This window comes from Bos taurus, chromosome 10, assembly GCF_002263795.3.
Source record: "Bos taurus isolate L1 Dominette 01449 registration number 42190680 breed Hereford chromosome 10, ARS-UCD2.0, whole genome shotgun sequence".
Lineage (NCBI taxonomy): Eukaryota > Metazoa > Chordata > Mammalia > Artiodactyla > Bovidae > Bos > Bos taurus.
The window spans coordinates 2322943-2347972 of NC_037337.1; the positions used below are offsets into that span (position 1 = coordinate 2322943).

Consider the following 25030-nt stretch of genomic DNA (forward strand, 5'->3'; position numbering starts at 1 on the left):
GATAAATCATATATACTATCATTCAGGAAGACCCTTGCCCTAATTGATTGTTTTTTTTCCTAGATTCGTGCTATCTTTTCAAGATGAATGATATCAGGAAGCTATCAAGATTAGAAAGAAATTTCAAAGTAATATTTTTTCACCTTTATCTCATATTTTTATTTCAATTTTACAATATTTTATCATGTGCAAAACATACTAGAACACTGGTGTGCATGGGTATGTGAAATATATAAATATGTGTATATATATGTGTGTGTGTTTATATATACTTATATATATGAAATGCTCACCCTTCATGTTTTAGCTCTAAGAGTGAGTAATCAAACAGTGTAAAGGTAGCTAATGTATTATGGAAATTACCCTTGAGGTCAGGTCACATCAGCTTGAGTTATACCCGCTATCTAAAATATAGCATATGTGGGAAGGTGACTCATGTTATTAACAAGACCAGAGCTGGGAGGGGGTCTCTCCTCCTGAGCTCCAGATGAGGACCCTAGAGGCTGAAGTGAGCCTTCATGCCAGCAACACCAGGGCCAAAGAAAATCTCTGTTTGTGGAGGCACCAGCCGAGACTCAAATATCAATTCATGAAAATCTCTGGTGAAGAAAATTTTAGTTTCTATTTGATATAAATCACTTTTGAAAACATTCTTATGAAGTTTTTATGGGGCACACATTTTGCATTTATTATATTTTCTTGAATATGTACATGTATGTAAAAGAGAGTTTAATGGATTCCTACTTATCTATTACCTAGATACAACAAATATTAACATTTTGCTATACTTCATCTAGCCCTTCTTTCCCTCTTCTTTGAGCTTTTGATTGCTAGCATTTTAAAGCAAATCCTAACATCATGTTTGAGCAAGGTTGCCCAAATATTTTCCAGGTAGGAATAAAAATAAAGATATTTTCTTATATAACCAGGACAGGTTTGTTACCCAGACAAAATTATCAATAATTTTTTATATCATCTATCAGTCCATTTTTATATTTCTCTGTCTAAAAATGTTGTACAGCCATATTTTGGTTTATATTAGGGTCTAAATAGGGTCCACATATTTGATGATAATGTATTTCACTCATCTCCATTCTTTTAAATTGAGGCATAATTTATGTACAATGAAAAGCACAAATCTTGAGGGTACAGTTTAATTTTTGACAAATGCATTCATTTGTGTGACTCATACCCTGATCAAGATACAGAACATTTCCATCACTTCAAAGAGTTTTCTTAAGTCCCCTCCCAGTCAATTCCTACCCCCTACCCCCGAGGTTTCTCAGACGGTAAAGTGTCTGTCTGTAATGCAGGAGACAGGTTTGATCCCTGGGTTGGGAAGATCCCCTGGAGAAGGAAATGGCAGCCCATTCCAGTATTCTGGCCTGGAAAATCCAATGGATGGCAGAGCCTGGTAGGCTACTGTCCATGGGGTTGCAAAGAGTCGGACATGACTGAGCGACTTCACTTCACTTCTTCACCCCCGAGGCAGTCACCATTTGTAATCGGCTTTTTTTTTTTTTTTTAATTCTTCCAATTTTATTTTATTTTTAAACTTTACATAATTGTATTAGTTTTGCCAAATATCAAAATGAATCCACCACAGGTATACATGTGTTCCCCATCCCGAACCCTCCTCCCTCCTCCCTCCCCATACCATCCCTCTGGGCCGTCCCAGTGCACCAGCCCCAAGCATCCAGCATCGTGCATCGAACCTGGACTGGCAACTCGTTTCCTACATGATATTTTACATGTTTCATTGCCATTCTCCCAAATCTTCCCACCCTCTCCCCCTCCCACAGAGTCCATAAGACTGTTCTATACATCAGTGTCTCTTTTGCTGTCTCGTACACCGGGTTATTGTTACCATCTTTCTAAATTCCATATATATGCGTTAGTATACTGTATTTATGTTTTTCCTTCTGGCTTACTTCACTCTGTATAATAGGCTCCAGTTTCATCCACCTCATTAGAACTGATTCAAATGTATTCTTTTTAATGGCTGAGTAATACTCCATTGTGTATATGTACCACAGCTTTCTTATCCATTCATCTGCTGATGGACATCTAGGTTGCTTCCATGTCTTGGCTATTATAAACAGTGCTGCGATGAACATTGGGGTACACGTGTCTCTTTCCCTTCTGGTTTCCTCAGTGTGTATGCCCAGCAGTGGGGTTGCTGGTAATCGGCTTTAACTGTGCTGCTGCTGAGTCACTTCAGTCGTGTCCGACTCTGTGCGACCCCATAGACAGCAGCCCACCAGGATGCCCCGTCCCTGGGATTCTCCAGGCAAGAGCACTGGAGTGGGTTGCTATTTCCTTCTCCAATGCATGCAAGTGAAAAGTGAAAGTGAGGTCGCTCAGTCATGTCCGACCCTCAGCGACCCCATGGACTGCAGCCTTCTAGGCTCCTCCATCCATGGGATTTTCCAGGCAAGAGTACTAGCATTTCATATGAATGTTATTATAGACTATATACCCCTTTTGTGTCTGGCTTTTTTTTTTTGGCTCAGCTTAATATTTTTGTGATTCACCCATATTTTTGCTTCTATTAGTTATATATTGCTTTTTATTGCTAATTTTTTTTTTATTATTGCATTGCATGGAATATCATGGTTTGCTTATCCATTTACCTATTGATTAGGTTGTTTCTAGTTTGAGATTAATATGAATAAAAGTGCTATAAACATTCTCTTTTAAGTCCTTTTAAGGATATAAGTTTTCATTTTTCTAAAATAAATACCTGGCATTGAAATTTCTGGTTCATAATATGGTAAAATGTACATTATATAAAATTATTAAGGCGTTTTCCAAAGGATTTGTACCTTTTACATTCTCATCAGCAGTGCATGAGAGTTTTGGTTGAATCACATTCTTGTCACAATTTTGCATTTTCAGTTTTTAAAAATTTTAGCCATTCTGGGGTGAATAGAGGTTATCACTAACTTTTCAAATCATCAGTTCACATTCTAGCCATTATTTTTTCATTTGTTTTGTTTCTTAAAGAAATTAATTGAAGAGATCTGAAAAATGTTCTGTGTTTGACTGATTGCTTCTCATGGTGTAGTTTAATTTATTCCTGTATCCCCTTCATTTCCCGTAAACATATTCAGTGCATTTTATTATTTTATGCTTATGCTTTTATGTGGTATAATTTTACTTCTGCTTGAAAGACTTATCTGTACATTTCTTACAGGTACTATCCATTGGCAATGAATTATTTCAGCTTTTGGATGTATGAAAATCTTTTATTTTGCCTTTACAAGATATTTTAGTGGAATAAAGAATTCTAGACTGACTGTTTTTCTTTCTGTACTGTAAAGGTTGCTCCATTGATTTCTACCTTAAAGACAAAAAGTCAAATAAGATTTGAAAGAAGAAATCTGCTATCATCCTTGGCGTTGTTCCTCGGTGTGTATATATTTCCCCCTCTAACCACACTTTTATATCACTGGTGTTGAGACATTTGACTGTCATTTGCCATGCTGTAGTTTTCTTTGTGTTTCTTGTGATCGAGTTTATTGAGCTTCTCAGATCTGTGGGTTATAGTTTTCATCAAATTTATAAACTCTTAGCCATTATTACTTCAAATTTTTTCTGTCCCCTTCCACATTTTCTCCTTCAGACTCCGATTATACTTATCTTTGGCTAGTTCAGGTTGTCCTTCAGTTCACTGATGCTCTTTTTTGTAAATCCTTTCATCCCTTTTTCATTTTAGAAAGTTTATATTTCTCTCTTTAATTACCCTTTTCTTCTGCAATGTTAAATGTAATCAATTTTATCTAGTATATTCTTAGCTTCAATCCTTTAAGTTTTCATCTCTAGAATTTTTATTTTTATATATACTATATCTCTCTCAGTATCTTCAAACGTTCCTCTAGCTGTTGACCATGTGGAACAGTGTTTTAGTAGCTCTATTAATGTCCTTGACTGCTAATTCCATCATCTCCATCATTTCTGAGTTAGTTTCGGTGGACTTATTTTTTTTTTTCCCCTCTTTATGGGTTGTATTTTCCTGCCTCTAAAGATGCCTGGTAACATTAGACTGGATGCCAGACATTGTTAATTTTTCTTTAGTTTCCTAAAAATATTCATGAGCTTTGTTCTAGGACACAATTACTTTAACTGGAAACACTTTGTTTATTTAGGTCTTGCTTTTAAGCCTTTTTAGTGGGACCCAAGCAACACTTAGTCAAAGTATAGTTATGTTTCACTACTCAGACAAGACCTTCACTAGTGATATATCCAGTGCCCCATGAATTATGAGGTTTTCCATTTTGACTGATGGGAATCAACACTATTTGTAGCCCTCTATGAGCTCCAGACATTGTTTCCTTGAATCATGTTAGTGCTTCTTTCCCTGGGCTCAGGTAGGTTTCTTCCTTAGATGATTTGATCAGTACTTAACTGAATCCTCAAAGGGGACTCTCTCACGATCTTGCATTTCTCTCTCTGATTATCTCTCTCTGCTTTTGTACCCTACCGACAGGGAGGCCTGGCGTGCTGCGGTTCATGGGTTCGCAAAGAGTCGGACACGACTGAGCAACTGAACTGAACTGAACTGAATTAACTCCAGCTTGGAGTCATTGGCTCCTTCAAACACCCAACTCCATCTCCACAGCTAAGACCACTAACCTCTAGCCCGGGTTCGCCCTTGCTGAACTGCAGCCCAGACTTTCTCCAGGCAGTAATTTGGGCAACTATGGAGCTCATTTCATTTGATTTTGTTCCTTGGGCATCATTGTTCTTTGTTGCTCTGTGTTCAATGCCTAAAGAGACATTTTTCGCATATTCTGCCCATTTTTTGAATTGTTCAAAACAGGAGGATAAATCCCTGCCTTGCTATACTATCTTGATCAGAAACTAAACTTCTATACAAATTTTTAAAGTCAGCTTTATGGGATGAGCTGCTGAGAAATAGAGAAGGCAAAAAACAGACCCCAAACCACACAGGCCAGTTAAAGAGGGAAACTGTAAGACAAGATTCTTACCCAGAAAAGTATCCCCAAGTACTGTCTCCTACAAAGTGTGAACTTGGAAATAGCGTCACACATTTCACTTGAGTCTTTCAGGAGAATTAAATGAGAACTGGAAGATAAGGATGTAATGGTTAGAATGAATCCTAGGGGAGATAAAAGAAAGATGAAAGCAATGGCAGAGACCTCAACCTTGGGTTATGCAGTTTGTTTTTCTACTCTGTCTTTTCTCCTTCCAAAGCCTCTGGAAGCTTATCTTGACTTCTTTGCCTTCTCGGTAAGAACCTAAGGCCATCCCAGTGTGATCATTCTGTAAATTCAGTGTTCATGCAACAATATGGAACGTATATAAAGGCACACGCAGAGGTGTTCTCAGAGCAGATTGTTGAATGACTTGCAAAGTGCACCCAGAGGCATAATAGTTGCTGTTGTAACATTTGATCCATATCAGCCAATCCATGGCAAATATTTTTATTTCTAAATCTTTGGAAACTAATATTGGCAGTGGCATGACTTGATAACACACCGAACATCAAAAAGTTTATCCCCAACCTTCAGAAGGGTTGAGTGCAGTTATTACCACCAAAATCTAGAGATTCAGCCAGGATGGTGTGTAGAGAAAATAAAGACAAAAACAAAGGGCAAGAGATTCCTAGACAGAAGATTGTTAAGAAGCATGATCTTTTACTCACTGGTAGATATTTGTAGGATTTTTAAACTCCATGTTACTATGCAGATTTATTCATTATTGTTACTATTATCATTAAGTGGACCACGGACAAATGTTGCCCTCTAGGAGACATGTGTTGGGACATGAGGGTTATCCTGAGTGACCAGGCTGGGAGACCTGGTGTTCAGCAAGGCTGGTGTGGGCAGACTGTCTGAGAATATCCTGCCAGAATATCACCTCCCAGGGAAACACAGAGCATCTATCCTCACTTTGAGAAATCTTTTTTTGGAGTTATTTATAATGACAAAGTTTTGTACTGTGAGAAAACCAAGTCTTCAAAGTACCCTTTAGCTTACTAAGAACCCATTGGTTATGCAGTGGTAGCTTAGAAAGGTGAAAGAAAAATAGACCCTCCTGGCAAAAAGCAGTGAGAGAAAGTGATTCTGTTTGAGCATAGCCATGATGCTGATTTCGAGAGGATCAAATAAAATTATGGAGTTAAGGGATTCCCTGGGGACCTTCCTTTTGCCCAGATTCTCAGCTTGGTCATGTCTGAAAATGAGAGACAGATGATGCATCATTCAGTTCAGTTCAGTTGCTCAGTCATATCCGACTCTTTGACACCCCATGGACTGCAGCACGCCAGGCTTCCCTGTCCATCACCAACTCCCGGAGCCTGCTCAAACTCATGTCCATCACATAGGTGATGCCATCCAACCGTCTCATCCTCTGTCGTCCCCTTCTCCTCCTGTCTTCAATCTTTCCCAGCATCAGGGTCTTTTCTAGTGAGTCCGTTCTTCACATCAGGTGGCCAAAGTATTGGGAGTTTCAGCTTTGTCATAAAATTTCTAATTCTACAGTATCACCATTTATGCAGAAAAGAACTCGTTTTTCTCTCTAGAATTGTCAAACTAATCTTCCTAAAACATCTTTTGGATCAAGTCACTCTCCAGTTCGAGATTTTACAGTGACTTGTCTGCTTACTAAATGAAACCTAGGTCATTCTGAGTCTTACTTTCAAAGTTGTGAAGAAGAGGTCTCAGTCCAGTCTCTGCCTTACTTATTTCTCACTCCTCCTGGAGAGAAGGAACACAAAAAGCTGTGTTAAAAATCCACTACACACAAAGGATTGGTTGACATTTACATTTTTACTTAATTACCCTCATTTGAAAGGTGTCTACATTCAGATGAAGATTGAGAGCCTCAGCAACTTGCCTAAATTCACAGAGCCAGCAAGAAAAAGCCAGGATTATAGAAGCCAAGTTTGCTTAATTCCAAAACTCAGGGTCCTTTAATTGTATCTCACAGCCTGTGTACCATACTTCTTTCTTTCAATATATAAGTAATGAATGAATACAGCTCATTATAAAACAGTTAAGAAATATATTATTTTGTAGGAAAACATGTGAAAGTCCCCACTCACCCACATGGAAATCTCAAATGCCTCCCACTTGGAAACATTGCTAACAATTTGGTGTTCATCTTTCTAGTTTTGTTTTAGCGTTTATAAATATGTATGCACAAATACACAATTGGATTTTTTTTAACATAAATGAAAAAAGTTCTCAAACTTCTTTTACCTAATACCCTTTCATGGTGATATATTCCTAAAGTGTGTATAACTTTATCCCAGTGTTTATAATACTTACATGGCATTTCATAGTTTGGATGTTTAACCTTTATTTGGTCGCTGAGGAGCATTGGGGATTTTCAAATAAGTGTCTTTATAAACATATGTGAATCTTTTAAGGTAGATATCCAAATAGGAAAAGGAGTACGTCAAGGCTGTATATTGTCACCCTGCTTATTTAACTTACATGCAGAGTACGTCGTGAGAAACACTGGGCTGGAAGAAGCACAAGCTGGAATCAAGATTGCTGGCTTGGAGATATATCAATAACCTCAGATATGCAGATGACACCACCTTATGGCAGAAAGTGAAGAAGAACTAAAGAGCCTCTTGATGAAAGTGAAAGAGGAGATTGAAAAAGTTGGCTTAAAGCTCAACATTCAGAAAACGAAGATCATGGCATCCAGTCCCATCACTTCATGGCAGATAGATGGGGAAACAGTGGAAACAGTGGCTGACTTTATTTTTTTGAGCTCCAAAATCACTGCAGATGGTGATTGCAGCCATGAAATTAAAAGACGCTTACTCCTTGGAAGGAAAGTTATGACCAACCTAGATAGCATATTAAAAAGCAGAGACATTACTTTGTCAACAAAGGTCTGTCTAGTCGAGGCTATGGTTTTTCCAGTAGTCATATATGGATGTAAGAGTTGGACTATAAAGAAAGCTGAGTGCTGAAGAATTGATGCTTTTGAACTGTGGTGTTGGAGAAGACTCTTGAGAGTCCCTTGGACTGCAAGGAGACCCAACCAGTCCATCCTAAAGGAGTTCAGTCCTGGCTGTTCATTGGAAGGACTGATGCAAAAGCTGAAACTCCAATACTTTGGCCACCTGATGCGAAGAGCTGACTCATTGAAAAAGACCCTGATGCTGGGAAAGATTGAGGGTGGGAGGAGAAGGGGATGACAGAGGGTGAGACGGTTGTATGGCATCACCGACTCAATGGACATGAGTTTGGGTGAACTCTGGGAGTTGGTGATAGACAGGGAGGCCTGGTGCGCTGCGGTTCATGGGGTTGCAAGGAGTTGGACTGAGCAACTGAGCTGAACTGAATCAGGTAAAATTCTGGCTGAAAGTATTTATGTGTTTTGCTCTCACTGAGAGCATAGGCTAGTACTAGTTAATCTGTAGTCTGGTTTCGCTTCCTGAATTATTATAGAAGTTGATTATCTTCTTAACTTTATTAATCACTTGCGTATTTTGTTCTATGACTTGCTTGTTATTAAGTTTGGGTTGGCTCATTTGAGAGGGGTCCAGTTCCTTGTCATTTTCTTCTTGATTAGTAAGTCTTCCCTTCATATTACGGATATTATTTTTTGTTGTTTGGGCCCTAAATATTTTCTCTCAAGTTGTCTCCTATTTCTTAACATTCTTTATGCTGTTCTTTGTCAAGTCAATTTAAATTTGCAATCGTAAATTTGTTATGAGTTTAATTTAAATTTTAAAAGTTTAAATTGGTATGTGGTCAAGTATATTAATCTTTTTTCTTTATAGCATCTGGGTTTTGTATCTTGCTTAAAGAAAAATTCTCCTCCTTTCATCCTAACCAGTACCATTGGCCAGGATAATGATATAAAAATTATTCCTATTTCCCTCTAATGTATATTTCATTTATAATGTATGTTTGTGTATGATATTTGAGGGTGCTGAATTTTTTTTTCCCCAAAACTGTAGGTTCCAGAGTCTCTATTTCTAGACTACATAATCTGACCAACCTTCCTACTGAGAATAACTAAAAGCTAGAGTAAAATGTTACAGTCTTAAAAGCACCAAACAGCTAAGCATTGAGTAGAAGAGAATAGAACTTCCAAACTAATGAAGGAGGGGAAATGGAGTGATAAAACAACATGAGTTATTATTCATTTCACATATGCTTGGAATTGACTTACTAATATATTATTTAGGACTTCTGAATCTTTGTTCAAGATGAGATTTGCTTACTTCTTCTTTTCTCCATGTCATTTTTTTGTGCTTTGGACATAAGGGTTTTGCTAGCTTTAGCCCAAATTAAGAAACCTTCCATTTTTTCTATCTTTGCAAAAGTGTACAAATTGTGTGTTCTTGAGAAATTTGGCACCTATAATCTACGGGATAGCAGAAACTGTCTCCTTTTATGGTATAGATCTTAGAGTGTCTTTTCTATTTTTCACAGGTTTGTGTATTTTTCTGTTCTTTAGCCAATCTGGAAAATGCTTTCCCATAAAACTTTCATAAGCATTTTCTTGTAATTTAAAAATTTTGTCCACAATTATAATTATATCTTTTTTCTCATTTCTGCTTTGTTATTCTAGGATCCAATGTGTCAGTGGAACATCTTATGCCAAATTGATTCCTATTTCTTTGAGGTAACTCTAGCTCTAACTCTAAGAAAATTATAAGATTCTCCTCTGTGAGTTTTGAGATTTTCTATCATTTATCATTTCTATCATTCTTGCATTTCACCAGAATGTATAGAAAGAAGACACTTTCGCTATTTATCGTACTTAGTACTCAACCTGCTCACCATTGAATGTAAAAATTCTTTTCCCCTTGGATTTTCCCTGGCTCCCATCTTTGTATTATTCTTTATATTCTCTTTTGGGATGGAAATGTGAACTTTTAATCTATCCTTCATACCACTTAAATTTTTTTTCATACTTCCCCAATATTTGGCATTTTGAAGTGTTTTCTTATTTTTACTCACTCTCTTTCACCAGTGTATATTCATTTCTTGCTTTTTAAGATCACATTTTAAAAAATTTCCATGGTTTAATAGAGTAATAACTCTTCTTGTTTTCTGAATGCAACACCTTCTTCTCTTAAGCTTCCATAGATGTTAGTTATGTTAACTTTAAGATATTCATGTGTTTGCTCTGATAATTATTTAATGTGTTATTTTATCTGCTACGTATCTTTTGAACTTCGTTTTCTTCCAATGTTTTGTGATTATTAGTAACACCCTCATCTTTCCCTCAAGACCTTTATTTGTGTTTCTATGGAATCTGCTCCTGAAACCCGTGTCTGGTGAGAGAGAAGAATGTGCTGACTGGTGGCAGATGTTGTGGTTTCATTTTTGGTTCTAGGGCCGGCTTCTTTTCCCTTCTCAGGGCTAAATTAGTTTTAGTCCAGGGACTGGCAAGCTAATTTTATAAAAGAACAGATAATAAATATTTCAGCTTTGTGGGCCACATGGACTCTGTCTCCATAATTAAATTCTGTGGTTGTAGCACAAACACAGCTACAGACACTGTGTAAACTAGGGGGCATGACTGCATTCCAATCAAACATTACAAAATTGAGGGCCAGGCTACAAGTTTGGCAGCCCCTGATTTAGACCGTGACTGCAAAGATGGCAGTGGTGGTTCTTCTGTTAACTAGTCCTGAGTGTGATAAGGTGCTGAGCAGTGGTGAAAGCAAATTTCAGCTAGAGAAGCCCCAACATAATTGGGCATTGTTTGCTAACAATGCTAACTCTATAATTTGCAGAGAAGGCAATGGCACCCCACTCCAGTACTCTTGCCTGGAAAATCCATGGACGGAGGAGACTGGTAGGCTGCAGTCCATGGGGTCGCTAGGGGTTGGACACGACTGAGCGACTTCACTTTCACTTTTCACTTTCATGCATTGGAGAAGGAAATGGCAACCCACTCCAGTGTTCTTGCCTGGAGAATCCCAGGGATGGGGAAGCCTGGTGTGCTGCCGTCTATGGGGTCGCACAGAGTCGGACATGACTGAAGTGACTTAACAGCAGAAGCAACTCTATAATTTGACTCTACTAAGGGCTTCCCTGGTGGCTCAGCTAGTAAAGAATCCACCTGTAATGTGGGAGACCTGGGTTTGATCCCTGGGTTGGGAAGATCCCCTGGAGAAGGGAAAGGCTACCCACTCCAGTATTCTGGCCTGCAGAATCCCATGGACTATATAGTCCATGAGGTCACAAAGAGTCAGACACGACTGAACGACTTTCACTTTCACTTTTCCTTCCCTATCCTGGGCTGTGGTTAATATTCCTTCAGAAATTTTTTCTGCTTAAAATAGAGTGAAGTCTGTTGTCGGAAACTTGAAGTCTGATTTATACTTTGTCCTCCTTACAATACAATAATGCCTCTCAATTTATGTTCAATAAAGGTGCTCATTTTCTTGTACGAGTGTAAATTAGTTTGATCTTTAAAATTGTTTTCTGTCACCTTGTGCAATGTATTCATTCTATCATGTTGCTTCACTATCACTCAGTTTGCATGGAATTTTAAACAGTGAGTGTTTGTTCTCTTTAGTTTTCACCTGAGGATCTTGTACCTTTGACTCTTGTAGCACATATTCCTCAGTCTCCTCCTAAAGTGTAATGCTCAACTTATATATCCAATATATCTCACGTGTGTACAAAACTGGGCTGAGTGTCACCACCTCCATAAAACCAGCTCAGATTTCATTAATATGTCTGTGCTCTGAGTTCTCAACATGGCTATCGTTATATGAGTTTGTTCTGAATTAACCTACTGTTTAAAGTAGTTAATATAATAACAAGATCTAATATTTATCGAGCCCTTACTATGGCCTTGACATTATTAAAGAAACTTCAAAATATTGATTCATTTAACCCTCATTACACTCTGAGGTGGGGCTACCCAGGTGGTGCTAGGGGTAAAGAACCCAACTGCCACTGCAGGTAGACATAAGAGATGTGGGTTCAATCTCTTGGTTGGGAAGATCCCCTGGAGGAGAGAACGGCAACCAACTACAGTGTTCTTGCCTAGAGAACCCCATGGACAAAGGAGCCTGGTGGGCTGTGATCCATAGGGTCACAAAGAGTTGGACACGATGGAAGCAACTTAGCACGCACGCGCACTCTGAGGCAGCCGTCACTATTATCATCCACGTTTTGTGGACTTTGGTGATTCAGAATGGATATAACTTGGTTCTTGCAGATTAACTGTCTTACCATGTGTTGGTCATATAGTTACTGTGATATAACAGTCAAAGTTACTCTAACACACCTGGTTCCTCCAAGTCTAAGCAAAACATAGTCACTATCCTTCCTGAGAAGTTCCTAAGACATCAAAATCGTATGTGGCTTGCCAGTCAACCCATCCGGGTCTGTAGGCATCCAGCAGTTATCAGAGGTGGCCCTTGGTCCCAGGTGAAAGACACAACTCCTCTTTGACAACTCCATGTGCTAACCAGTTAGTGGGCTTTGGTAGAGATCATGAGCATAAGGTCATGATACTCACCCTATTTCTGCTCATTTTCAAAAGAATATGAGTGACTTGAAACTAGGAAATAGAGTACTCATTTTCTTTCAACTTGCCACTTTTCAAAACAAAAATAACAACAATAAGTATTTAATAAATACTAATGGAAAATGCAAGAAATCTCACTTTATTTCAATGAGCACAGAAAGATGAAGATGGTTTGAAGAACTAGCTAAAAGCCATGGGTGGCAGAGTGACAGCTGCAAACCAGAAGGTTTTGATTCATAGGACTGATGGATGTAACAAGCCTCATCTCTAAGTAAACAAATGCAGACAGAGGTGTTTCTGTCAAGAAACATGATTGTTCCCATTACAGCGTGTAAGGTTGTTTGACACCTTATGAATCATAAATATTAGAGACAAAGGACAAGATCATCCCTTGCTTCACTTGGGAAATTATTAAATTCTTTGCTGCCACTTTATTACCAGATTGCATTTGTTGGCGAGTTGAGGTGTGTGTATGTGGGGAGAAGGAAAGGGGAGGTGATTCAGGAACAGAGCATTATAGGGAAGGGTGGAAGGGTAGAGACTGCCTACAGATTTTTGTCTTCTCTCTTTCTAAAGAGTCTTTAACAGTTCCAAATTTGACTCTAATTTGTAAATATTTCGCTTTTAAGCCACCATGATGCTTCCTCTTTAATTTCTTTCTTAGAGGATAACTCTTGCTTTATCTTGGTACATATTTATTCTCCTTTACTGTCTCCATTGGCTCCTCATTGCTTTCCCTGAAGTTTTAGAAGGGAAAAGATATGGCGATAGAGGCAGAGGTTCAATAGTACTGAATCATCATGGACATCTCTGGGCTTGGGGATGGAGGGAAGTTTGTGATGCTCAGCCATTAAAACCAAGTGCAAACCTCAAGAAGGCAAAAATAGATCCACAGAAACAGAAAACAAACATGGCTACTAAAGGGGTAAATTAGGAGTTTGGGATTAACATATACACACTACTATATATGGGCTTCCCTGGTGGCTCAGACAGTAAAGCGTCTGCCTGCAATGAAGGAGACCTGGGTTCAATCCCTGGGTTGGGAAGATCCCCTGGATAAGGAAATGGCGAGCCACTCCAGTACTCTTGCCTGAATAATCCCATGGGCGGAAGATCATGGTAGCGTATAGCCTGCAGGGTTGCAAAGAGTTGAACACGACTGAACGACCACTATGTATAAAGTATATAATCAACAAGGACCTAATGCACAGTATAAGGAACTATGTTCAATGTGTTGTAATGACTTATAAGGGAAAATAATCTGGAAAAGAATATACGTGTATATATATTGGGCCTTATATGAGTCACTTTGCTGTACACCCGAAACTAGCACAACATTGTAAATTATAATCCAAATGAAAAAAAACAGAACTGCATTACAGTGGCACCCCCCCCCCAAAAAAATGAAGAGTGATCTTCTAGGCTGTAAAACCAGAAGTCTCAAGGGCATGACTCTGAGCATGGGCTTCTAATAAGTACAATTTTGGAATTATTTCCCACACCAGTGAAGAAAAATCCATTTCTTTGTCCAGTCTAAGGGAAGCTTTTGAGAAGAAACAAGTTACCTCATAAAGGCCCAGATGTGCACCCACGGTCAAGGGCTCTAGCCTCTTTGTAATCCATAGGGGTGAAATGTTTGCATTGTTTTCAAGATGGAGATTGCTGTTAATCTTGACCTCTGAGGGAAAAGAGAAACAGGAAGCCATCAGGAACACAAGATTATGTGCTGAACTTTGAAATTATAACAGGAAAATTCGGTACATGAGTTGCCCTCTGAAGGCTGCTTTCATCTTCCCTTGTAGAAAACAAAAGGAATCTGTGAAAAATACACTAAGTCGTATACGTTTGCTCACAATGCTTACTGTAACTTGGGAGTCTGACTTCAATTGTTCACTCAAGTTAGAGGATCTTGTTTAAAAAAGATGTTTCAAATACCCCTTCTTGTTCTTGCTTTTCATTCTCTTACAAATACCTTGTGTTCTGTTATTCCAAGATGGATAGCAGTGTCTCATAAAGTGTTTCCATAAATATGATAAGCTACATTAATTCCTGTCATGCTTGCCAATTCAAAGGACTTCTGAAAACTTTTCCGTTAGCGTGGTTTAGTGGAAATGAAGTTGAGAGTATTAGACCTGGGGTATTAGCTTTCCTAGGGACCACTGGGCTTCCCAGGTGGTGCTGGTGGTAAAGTACCCACCTGCTGATGCAGGAGACAGAACAGATGCGGGCTCAGTCCCCGGGTCAGGAAAATCCTCTGCAAGAGGGCACAGCAACCCACTCCAGTATTCTTGCCTGGAGAAACCCATGGACAGAGGAGCCTTTCAGGGCTACAGACCATAGGGTTGCAGAGTCGGACATGACTGAAGTGACTTATCACGCACAGGGACTGATTATGAGCAAGGAAAGTGATGCTTCTGTTCTAAATTTTATTTTTTAAAACAGAGAAGGAGTGGACTTCACCAGAAAATATAAAGTGCCTTTCAAATAATCTGATCTCCAAGCTTCTGCTTGTTGATGCTTTAATTACATAACCTGTATTAAAATATAAGCTATGAACACAGGGTCTCTGTTCTGTTGACTACAGGGTCCTTAGAACCTAGAAGAGGGCCTGACTTCTATTAATGATAATTTGTTGAATGAGGGATGAACAAATGGATAAACAGGAGGCATTTGTTCATAAAGAACTGTGATTCAGGCAGAATTATTACACTGAACATGGAGCAAGGAAGAGTCAGCTTCATTCATCTCAAAGAAAAGAACCCCATAGGAGCTGAGAATTTAAGATGAGGCTCAGTCCAAAGAAACAGGCCCTTCACCTCTGAAAAATACGTACTGGTTCTATGGAACAAAAATGGAGAAATGAGTAAGAGGTGCATGGTGAGCAAGAAGGCCTCCATTCCAGGGGCCAGATAAGCACCATGTTTAAGGACTGGCATGTAGAGTGATGAGTATAAATATGGAAAAATAGGAGAGTGATTAACCCAACCTACTCAGTCAGTAAAGAATCTGCCTGCAGTGCAGGAGACACGGGTTCAATCCCTGGGTTGGAAAGATCCCCTGGAAAAGGAAATGGCAACCCACTCCAGTACTTGCCTGGAAAGTCTCATGGACAGAGGAGCCTGGTGGGCTGCAGTTTATGGGGTTGCAAAGAGTCAGGCGTGACTGAAGAACTAACACTTATTACACACAAATATGACATAAAAGATCTGATAGTCAAAGTGACTGTAGCTGTAACTAAGAAAGGAATATGTACTGTCACTGTGAAAGCAGTCTTTTTAATTGCTGGCATTGGTCAGATCCTTTTTAGATCTTTCATTTTTAAATGAAGAAAGAGTGTATAAAGGAGTATGAGAAATAAGAAATTGTCTAAAGGGAAGAAAATAAGTTAAAAAACTCATTGTTGCTTTATTTGGAGGAAATTTTCCAATATAGAAATATAGAAAATAAGGGTTTTTTTTTTAATTCATTGTAAAAAAAATTCTGGTCACAGAGATAAGTTAAGAAATGTGTAATCAGGAAGCAGGGTGAAATACCCTGAACTATGCATACATTATTTTTCAAAAGTATCAACTCATGTGGAAAACAGTCCAGCAGTTTCTCAAAAAATTTAATATAGACTCACTGTATGATCCATCAATTCCATTCCTAGATATGTTTCCAAGAGAAATGGATATACCCATCCACAAAAAACTTATACATGAATGTTCATGGCAGCATTACTCATAATGACTTAAGAGTAAAAATAACAGAAATAACCCAAATATATATCAGCTGATGAATGGATAAACAAAATGTGGTATATCCATTCAATAGAACGTTATTCATCAGTAGGAAAAAAAATAAAGCATTGACTATGCTACAGATGAATCAACCTTGAAAACCTTATGCAAAATGAAAGAAGCCAGCCATCCAAGGGCACATATTTTATGATTGCACCTACATAAATGTACAGGATAAGCAAATTCAGGAAAGCCACATAGGTTCGTGCTTGCCTAGGTGTTGACAGGGGGAGGTGGGGAATGGAGAGTGGCTACTAAAGGGCATGAGCCTTCTCTCTGGAGTGAGGAAAGATACTTTAAAAATAGATCATGGTGATGGTTGCACAACTCAGTGAATATAATAAAAATCACTGACTTCTACACCTTAGTTAAATTGTGTGGCATTTAAATTTCATCTCACTAAAGCTACTAAAGTTTTTCAAAGAATAGACATTCATCTGAAGTGAAAGGGTCCGTATGCAGCCAAGTAGAGGCCAAGCAGGTACCACAGGACCTCTTACCAGCTCTAAATATTATTATTCTCTGACTTTGACCCACAGAGGTATCAGACTTAGATATGATCCAAAGGAAATGGGACTTTTCAAAGGGGTCATGAAGATCTCTTCACGTAGACCACAAGGAAAGATTCTTTACTCTGAATGCCTGCACTTAGACACTACTGGAAACCAGTTAAGATTCAACTTGACTGTTGGGAAGTGCAAAGTCCTATGTTCAGAGTGCAAGTCAGATTCTCTCTTTCCTAAATGTCTGTCTTTTATTCCAGTCTACTCTTCCTCCTTCCACTCTTGCAATCCACCAGTAGAGAAGACTGTGTGATCTTTTAAAATGTAAATCTTCCTATTTAACTAGAAATCTAAATACCTTGTCCTACAAGTTTCCTGATAGCTGACTCTGCTTCCCTCCCACTCTCTTTTACTCACAAGTCCAGCAGCACTGGCCATTTTCTGGTTTCCTGAGTTGCAAAACTTGTTTCCAGCTTAGAACCTTTGATTAGCTCTGCCCTCTCCCAGGAATGCTCTTCCTCCTGACTCTCTGTAATTGGAGGCTTCCTTCTTTCTCCTCAAACTTCAACTTCTCCTTAGCATGTCAATCTTTTAACAGGATACTGATTTATCCTTGGGGCTTATTGTGTATTAGACACTTGATAGTATATACTGAAAAAATGAATTGCCAATTTCTTCATTTGGAGGAGCTATGATATTTACCTCCATAATGGGAGGGTCCCCATTTTATAAAAGAAAAAGTAGAGATGTGGACTATAAGAGACTGCTTAGCAAGCAGAGGTGAATTTTGTTCTGTGTGAGGATAATGTATTGGGAGAGCAAATTAATGATTCTCTGTGTATTTCCTGTCTCCCACTCTGCCAGGTTTTGCATTTCCGTGTCTCAGAGGTTGCGGCTGGGTTGTTTGAAGGCAGCTGCTCTTCCTGTATTTGAATATCCTTCCTGTATTTCTTCCAGTTGAAGAGCTGATGCTGGTGGGCTGGCATGGTGGGGGAGAAGGGGAATGACTTTGACAAGACCTGATCTGAAAAGGAAAATTCCAGCATACCGAGGATGAGACCTGGAGCCATGGAGAAATGTGTCCAGCGTATTGCACAGACAGGAGAGATCAAGACTTCAAAGGGATGGGTCCCAAGTGTGACTCAGAAGGCCGGGGCTTTCCTGATCCAGCACAGCTTCACCTCCCTGGGCAGGTTACAGGGGCAGAAAGTTGAATATTAAGAGCTTACTAGGTTTAGGTCGTGATGATACCAGTGTGCCCGTGATGTGTAGGGATAAGAAAGCTTTATTTGGTAAACTATGCTGTCATCTCCTCTTGAGGTTGCAAAAATCAGGTGAAAATGAAAATCATCCATTTCTCTGAAGAAAAGATCACATATTTGGGTAAATATTTGACCAAACTGACATGTCCATTAAGAATCTATTCAAACCACTCAGGGCAAAGCAAACACCTGCTCCAGGCATGAAGGAGAGAGAGAGACAGCAGAAGGAGTGAGGCGTCCTACAGGGAAAATCAGAGCCAGTGCCTTTTACAGAGCACACCTCGCGAGGACAGACGGGTGTGTATTTTTAAGTAAGAGGGTAATTTGGTCTTCTTGGCTGTTGCCTCAGAGGTGCCCAGCTCAAGATAAATCTTTGCCACTTTACCAAGTTAACCTGGAGGGAATTGGCTGAGTCAGTTAATGAGCTGTTGAGAATTCAGCACCCTGGGTGTTTTCTTTTTAGTGAAGTTCACTGGGCAATTGACGCAGCTCCATATGATTCAATGGTTTGTCCTCCCAGGGCATGTGAGGGGCTGGTTTAGAGAGTCAACTCTTTCTCCTCACTCATTCAGGCTTCCTAGTAGGGGCCACATGGCCTCACCCAGGAATGTAAAGAGGTTCTTCTCACATCACCAGCCCTCTGGAGAAGGCAGCCAATCTCCTTTAATAAGTGGTGGGAAAACAAGACTCTGCCAATCTTTAACTGGTGAAACTGCTGAAGTGAAATCCTAACTAAGTTACCATGAGAGCAGTAAGTATTTAAGCAAGATTTGTGAGGTAGCACATTCCTGGGCAGTCAAGGTTTCTGCTGCCATCCAGTTATTGGTTAGCTTAAAGCTGCAGATTGTCTCACTCACTCATGAACTGGAATGTCCATAAAAATGGCATTTTCCTGTCTTCAGAAATGCCTGATAAGTCCAGAACTTTATCATCAACATGAAAAAACATAGGCTGTTGCTCCTCCCTTGCTGGGTTGGTTGTCTCTGCCTCCCGCTCCACTCAGCATTTTAGTAGAAGGACCCACATCTGCCCTCTCCCAGTGCGCCAAGCTTCAAGCAGGATACCACATTTGATTGTTCATGAAACTAAGCTGAATGCTCAGCCCACCTGAGTGTTAGACTGGCCCCAGAGAACACGCAAGACTCCTGCCCATCTTACAGGCTTTGTCTCTCACCTTTCCCCAAGAGAAGCCTCCAAGTGGGTGTTTTGTAGACACATCAAATGCAGTCTAACCAAACCCTGAGCCCTTATTCTCCTCCAGAGGGGTCCTCTACACCAGCATCTTTCTCTTAGTGGCACTCACATTCCCATTTCCCTAAAAATGATCACATCACCTGACTCTTCTTTACCTTCATTTCCAATATTCATTCTACTTTATCTAAGAGGTTCCCACTATGGACTGCTTTCCTGCTGTCTCTCCTCTCCCACAGTCCCCAGTCCAATAACCTGGGCTTCTAGCTCAGTCTCCTGGATGATTCTGTAGTCTGCAGTCTGTCTCTGCCTCATACCTTCAAAGCCCCCTCCCAAGTAATTCCTCTTCATCTACTTTCCATTGTTAAATCATTCAAGCAACAAATATTAAGTTCCTATTATGTGCTAGGTACTGTTCTACGCATTGAGTACACATTGCAAAAATATGCATATGCACAGTCATTATTATTTTGGAGATCATATTTCTGGTGGAAGAGAAACAAAAGATAAACAGATAGTAAATCAGATGGGGGCGAATGCTGTAGGGGGAAAGGAAAGTCTTTAGTAAGAGGCATAGGGAATGCTAGGGAGGGGGAATTGTTATATGCAGGATGATGAAGGAGGTGCTTTTGGGAAGGTGCTATTTTAGAGAGACCTGAAAAAGTGAGTAAATGAGTGCATGAGTTGTTTGAACACTGGAGAAAAGAGCCATCCATGAAGCAGCCATGAAATTAAAAGATGCTTACTCCTTGGAAGAAAAACTATGACAAATCTAGACAACATATTAAAAAGCAGAGACATCACTTTGCCAACAAAGGTCTGTATAGCCAAAGCTATGGTTTTTCCAGTAGTCATGACAGATGTGGGAGTTGGACCATAAAGAAAGCTGAGCGCCAAAGAATTGATGACTTTGAACTGTGGTGTTGGAAAAGACTCTTGAGAGTCCCTTGGACAGCAAGGAGATCAAGCCAGTCAATCCTAAAGGAAATCAATCGTGAATATTCATTGGAAGGACTGATGCTGAAGCTGAAGCTCCAATACTTTGGCCATGTGATGAAAAGAGGTGACTCATTAGAAAAGACCCTGATGCTGGGAAAAATGGAAGGCAGGAGGAGAAGGAGGCAGAAGATGAGATGGTTGGATGGCATCAGGGACTCAATGGACATAAGTTTGAGCAAACTCCATGGTGAAGGACAGGGAAGCCTGGCGTGTTGCAGTCCATGGGGTCGCAAAGAGTTGGACATGACTTAGATAGTGAACAACAAACGGAGCAAGAGCTTTAAGTGCCCAAGTCCTGAGTCAGAGGCAGGCTCGGTGTGCTCAAGAAGCAGTTAAGGAAGCCAGGTTGGCTGGAGCAGAATGCGATGTGAAAGAGTAGTAGGTTATGAGGGTTGCAAGGGGGCAGGAGTCAAGGCCAGCTGGTATAATGACTTGTGGGTTATTGTAAGGACTTTAGCTTTTATTCTAAGTGAGGCATAGAGCCATTGGGGGTAGGGTTTGAACAGCAGTCCCATTAGAATTTTAAAAGATATACTCTGGCTACTTTATGGAGAACCAAGGGGAGATGGTAAAATGATGAAGCCCAGTTAAGAAGCCATTACATTCTTACTGGTTGAGAAATGATGGTGGCTTGAACCAAGGCTTAGTGGCAGGGGTGCTAGGAAGTAGTTGAATTGTGGAAATAGCTTGAAGGTAGAGTGGTTAGAATTTGTTGACATGTTGAATGTGTGGTGAGACAGCAGACTCCAGAATCCTCTACCTAAGTGAGTGGAAGGCTGGAGCATCCATTTATTGAGATGTGGAAGACTGGGGGAAGAGAAAGTTGGTATTGGGGAATGAGTGAAAACCAGGAGTTTGTTTTTGGACATGTGAAGTGTGAAATGCTTTTTAGATACCTGTGTGACAAAGTCAAGTGAGCACTTGGATGTGTGAATGTGGAGATCAGAGGAGCGGCTATGTCTGGATACATATATTTGAGAGCTATCATACTGATGGTAGTGATGAAACTGGATGAGATAGCAAGGGAGTGAGTGTCGGGAGCATTGTGTAGGGTGTGCAGTGTCTCTGGGGATTTTTTCATTGTCTACAGAGAATGAAAGCCCTTTGCACCTTTGGCTGCTCCCCAAGGCTGGCTATAGCCCAGCCTGACCTGGCTGTTCAAAAACTTGGACTTTCCTTTTGTGAACCCTCTACATAGTTACTACCTTCATCTCCTACTCCCTGAGTCCTGGCATACCTGGCACATTTTTTATTCTAAGCCTTAAATAATACCTGCCTGAAGAGGTCTATTTCAAATCACATCTTCATTTTTTCATTTACCTCCCCAAATATTCTTTGAAAATCTACAGTTAGGTGCTGAAGATATAGCAACAGCAAAACACTTTCCAGAAAGCCTTTTCTGATCTCTGGCCTCATTGTTTCCTGTATTTTCTATAGAAAACAAATCCAAAATTTTTAATTTTGGCATTATGTTACGGGTTCTATGGAAGGCACTGGGACAAAATTGGAAGTAAGAGATGGTCACAGTCTACTGCAGAAGCAGGCAATTAACATGAAATTACAAAAAAAACATATCCTTGCTATCATAGGAGAAGGTGTTGTGGTAGGCAGAGTAATGGCGCCCCCCCAACCTGCAAGATATCCATACCCTAATGCCTGGAACCAGCGAATTGTTGTTAGTTTGCATGGCAAAAGAGGAATTAAGATTGCAGATGAAATTAAGTTTGCTACCAGTTGACTTAAGATGGGAATGTTTTCCTGGGTTATCCAGGTAAGCCCAGTGTAATCACAAGGGTACTTAAAAGTGGACGAGGTAACAGAAGGGAAGTTTCAGAGAAAGATACATGACGATGAACCTTATGTTGTTAGCTTTGAAGGTGGAGAAAGGGAGGCACAGACTGCAGCCTGTAGGTGACTTCTAGAAAAGGCCAGGTCATGGATCCTCCGCTAGAGTCTCCAGGAAGGAATGTAGCCCTGCTGGCACCTTGATTTTAGCTTCATGAGACCTTGATTGAACTTTTGAACTACAGAACTGTAAGGTGTCTTGTTTTAAGGCCTAAATGTTTGTGGTAATCTGTTATGGTAGCTGTAGAAAACTAACTGAGCAATTGATGGGGACATAAGTCTTTCACAGATGTGTGTTCTCTTTCCCAATATAAATTGTTAATTCCCAAAGGTTAGAAGCAGTATAAATATCTTTTAAAATTCCCTCTTTTAATCCTTATATTAACGAGGGTTCTTTTGGTTGTAAGTAAGAGAAAACTGCAAAAATCTGCTTAATGTGGAAAACACTCCATCAACTAAAAGTTCTGGGGTAGGTCTAGCTTAAGACACAGCAGAAGAGATGGTCAAATGATTCTGACTTTGTCAGAGATTCACCTCTCTTCCATGCTTTCCTTTCTGTTCTCTTTCTTCTCAAATATGCTGTTCTTAAGTGCAGGCAGCTCCAGGCTCACCTTCCACAGGCTTCAGTTCAGTCACTCAGGCATGTCCGACTCTTTGCGACCCCATGAATCGCAGCATGCCAGGCCTCCCTGTCCATCACCATCTCCTGGAGTTCACTCAAACTCACATCCATCGAGTTGGTGATGCCATCCAGCCATCTCATCCTCTGTCATCTCCTTCTCCTCTTGCCCCCAATCCCTCCTAGCATCAGAGTCTTTTCCAATGAGTCAACTCTTGACATGAGGTAGCCAAAGTACTGGAATTTCAGCTTTAGCATCAGTCCTTCCAATGAACACCCAGGGCTGATCTCCTTTAGAATGGACTGGTTGGATCTCCTTGCAGTCTAGGGGACTCTAAAGAGTCTTCTCCAACACCACAGCTCAAAAGCATGAATTCTTCCATACTCAGCTTTCTTCACAGTCCAACTCTCACATCCATATATGACCACTGGAAAAACCATAGCCTTGACTAGATGGACCTTTGTAGGCAAAGTAATGTCTCTGTTTTTCAATATGCTATCTAGATTGGTCATAATTTTTCTTCCAAGGAGTAAACATCTTTTAATTTCATGGCTGCAATCACCATCTGCGGTGATTTTGGAGCCCCAAAAAATAAAGTCTGACACTGTTTCCACAGGCTTGCTGCTGCTGCTGCTAAGTCGCTTCAGTCATGTCTGACTCTGTGCGATCCCACAGACGACAGCCCACCAGGCTCCCCCGTCCCTGGGATTCTCCAGGCAAGAACACTGGAGTGGGTTGCCATTTCCTTCTCCAATGCATTAAAGTGAAAAGTGAAAGTGAAGTCACTCAGTCGTGTCCAACTCTTCGAGACCCCATGGACTGCAGCCTACCAGGCTCCTCCATCAATGGAGTTTTCCAGGCAAGAGTACTGGAGTGGGATGCCATCGCCTTCTCCATTCCACAGGCTTAGTAACCCCCAAAGAAAGAAGGAACCCTGTCCCTAGCTCTAGGAGTTGAAGCTCATTAGATTTACTTGTGTCACCTGCCTGACCCTTACTGTGCTGCTGTAATCATAATGACCAAGGAAGGACTGTGGTCTCCCCACCAGTCCACGGTAGTGTGCTCACCCCTGAAGATCAGGGTCAGCCTCCTATGTCCCCAGTGTGTGGAGAAAGCAGGGGAGGGCCCTCCATGACCCCCTTTCCCTGTAATGCCAGAACGGGGAATAGGCGCCAGAAGCGGACTATCAGGGAAGTGTACGTGGACTTTGAAGTCAAATAGATTCAGTTTCAAATGCCATCCTTGTCATTTCCTAACCAGGTGTTTATCAGCAAAGCTTCCAACCTTTCTGAGCCTCAGTTTCATCATAAGTAGTTATATAGTAGCATCTGTCTTATTGAGCAGTCCTCAAGCCAGATTATCTGCATAAAATTGGCTAGCACTGTGCTTGTCATGGACAAGTTACCCAGGAAACATAGGTCCCTTCCCCTCTTCTCATTCAGTGAAGGTGAAAGTCCTGCAGCCTGGCATCTTCTACTGGACACCCCTACCCTGGCCCACACTCCTCTCGTCTCCAGAAAGTTTTACTTCTCTCCCTGTTGCCACCTTGAATCTACCAGCTCTGCAGGGGAGTTCCTGGCTGTCTCAGAATTCTTCATGCTTCTCTAGCTGAAAGGGAATGCTAGAGAGTTACTTATTGAGAAGAGTGACCCCCTGTACTCCTGCAAGAGGGATCCCTGGCAGGAGATGGCTGCTAGGACCTTAAATTCTGCAGTGGCAGGAAATCATAGGTGCTAACTCGCACACAGAACTGCTTCCACTTCCCTCACAGCCTAAAGCATCCTGGTGCTGTGGTGACAGGGGGATGCTGCTTCACCTCACTTCAAGGTAGAGCCAGCAAAGACACAATTTGCTGGATGTTTAGCAAGTCAGTAGGGAAGCTGGGAGTAGACCTGGGTGGTTCTCAAAATTATCAACTTCAGAAAAAAATATATATCTGGCACTGTCCCCAGAGCTATCGTGTTCACTATCTTATGTCTTACCTAAGCTATCACTACACACGTGCTAAAACAGGACTGGCAGAGCCTTGCACAGAATTCCAAACACTGCTGGTTCATTTCCATGACTCAGGACAGAAAGACTAGGAAGGAGTAAAGAGAGCATCTCCAGATCCTTAAGACCTGTCATCAGTTCCTTACTTGCTCAGTTGTTTTAGGGCTGGCCTTGTTTTATAGACTAGTTTAGACACTCTCGACTCCAGACCTCAACCATTCCTGGTAGGTAAATATTGTTAGACCTTCTGAGCCTTGATGAAAACAGTTTTCCTCATCACCCACATGCAACCAGAAGATAGAACAACTTCTAAAAATTCCATTCTACTAGAAACCAAGTGGAAAATC

General features: G+C 40.5%; 1 long non-coding RNA gene across 4 annotated transcripts in view; it reads left to right on the top strand.

The window, feature by feature from the left end:
• LOC101903289 (uncharacterized) overlaps nucleotides 1–23639 on the top strand; it is a 72395-nt gene extending 48756 nt beyond the window's left edge. For 2 of the 4 annotated variants that reach the window (XR_009496109.1, XR_009496111.1), the window contains 3 exons: nucleotides 64–128; nucleotides 3324–3411; nucleotides 4490–11398. This is a non-coding gene — a long non-coding RNA (uncharacterized lncRNA). Of the gene's footprint in view, nucleotides 1–63; nucleotides 129–3323; nucleotides 3412–4489; nucleotides 11399–17638 lie in introns of those variants that run through there. The other 2 variants (XR_009496112.1, XR_009496110.1) reach the window with 2 other exon arrangements.
• Nucleotides 23640–25030: the final 1391 nt, after the last annotated feature.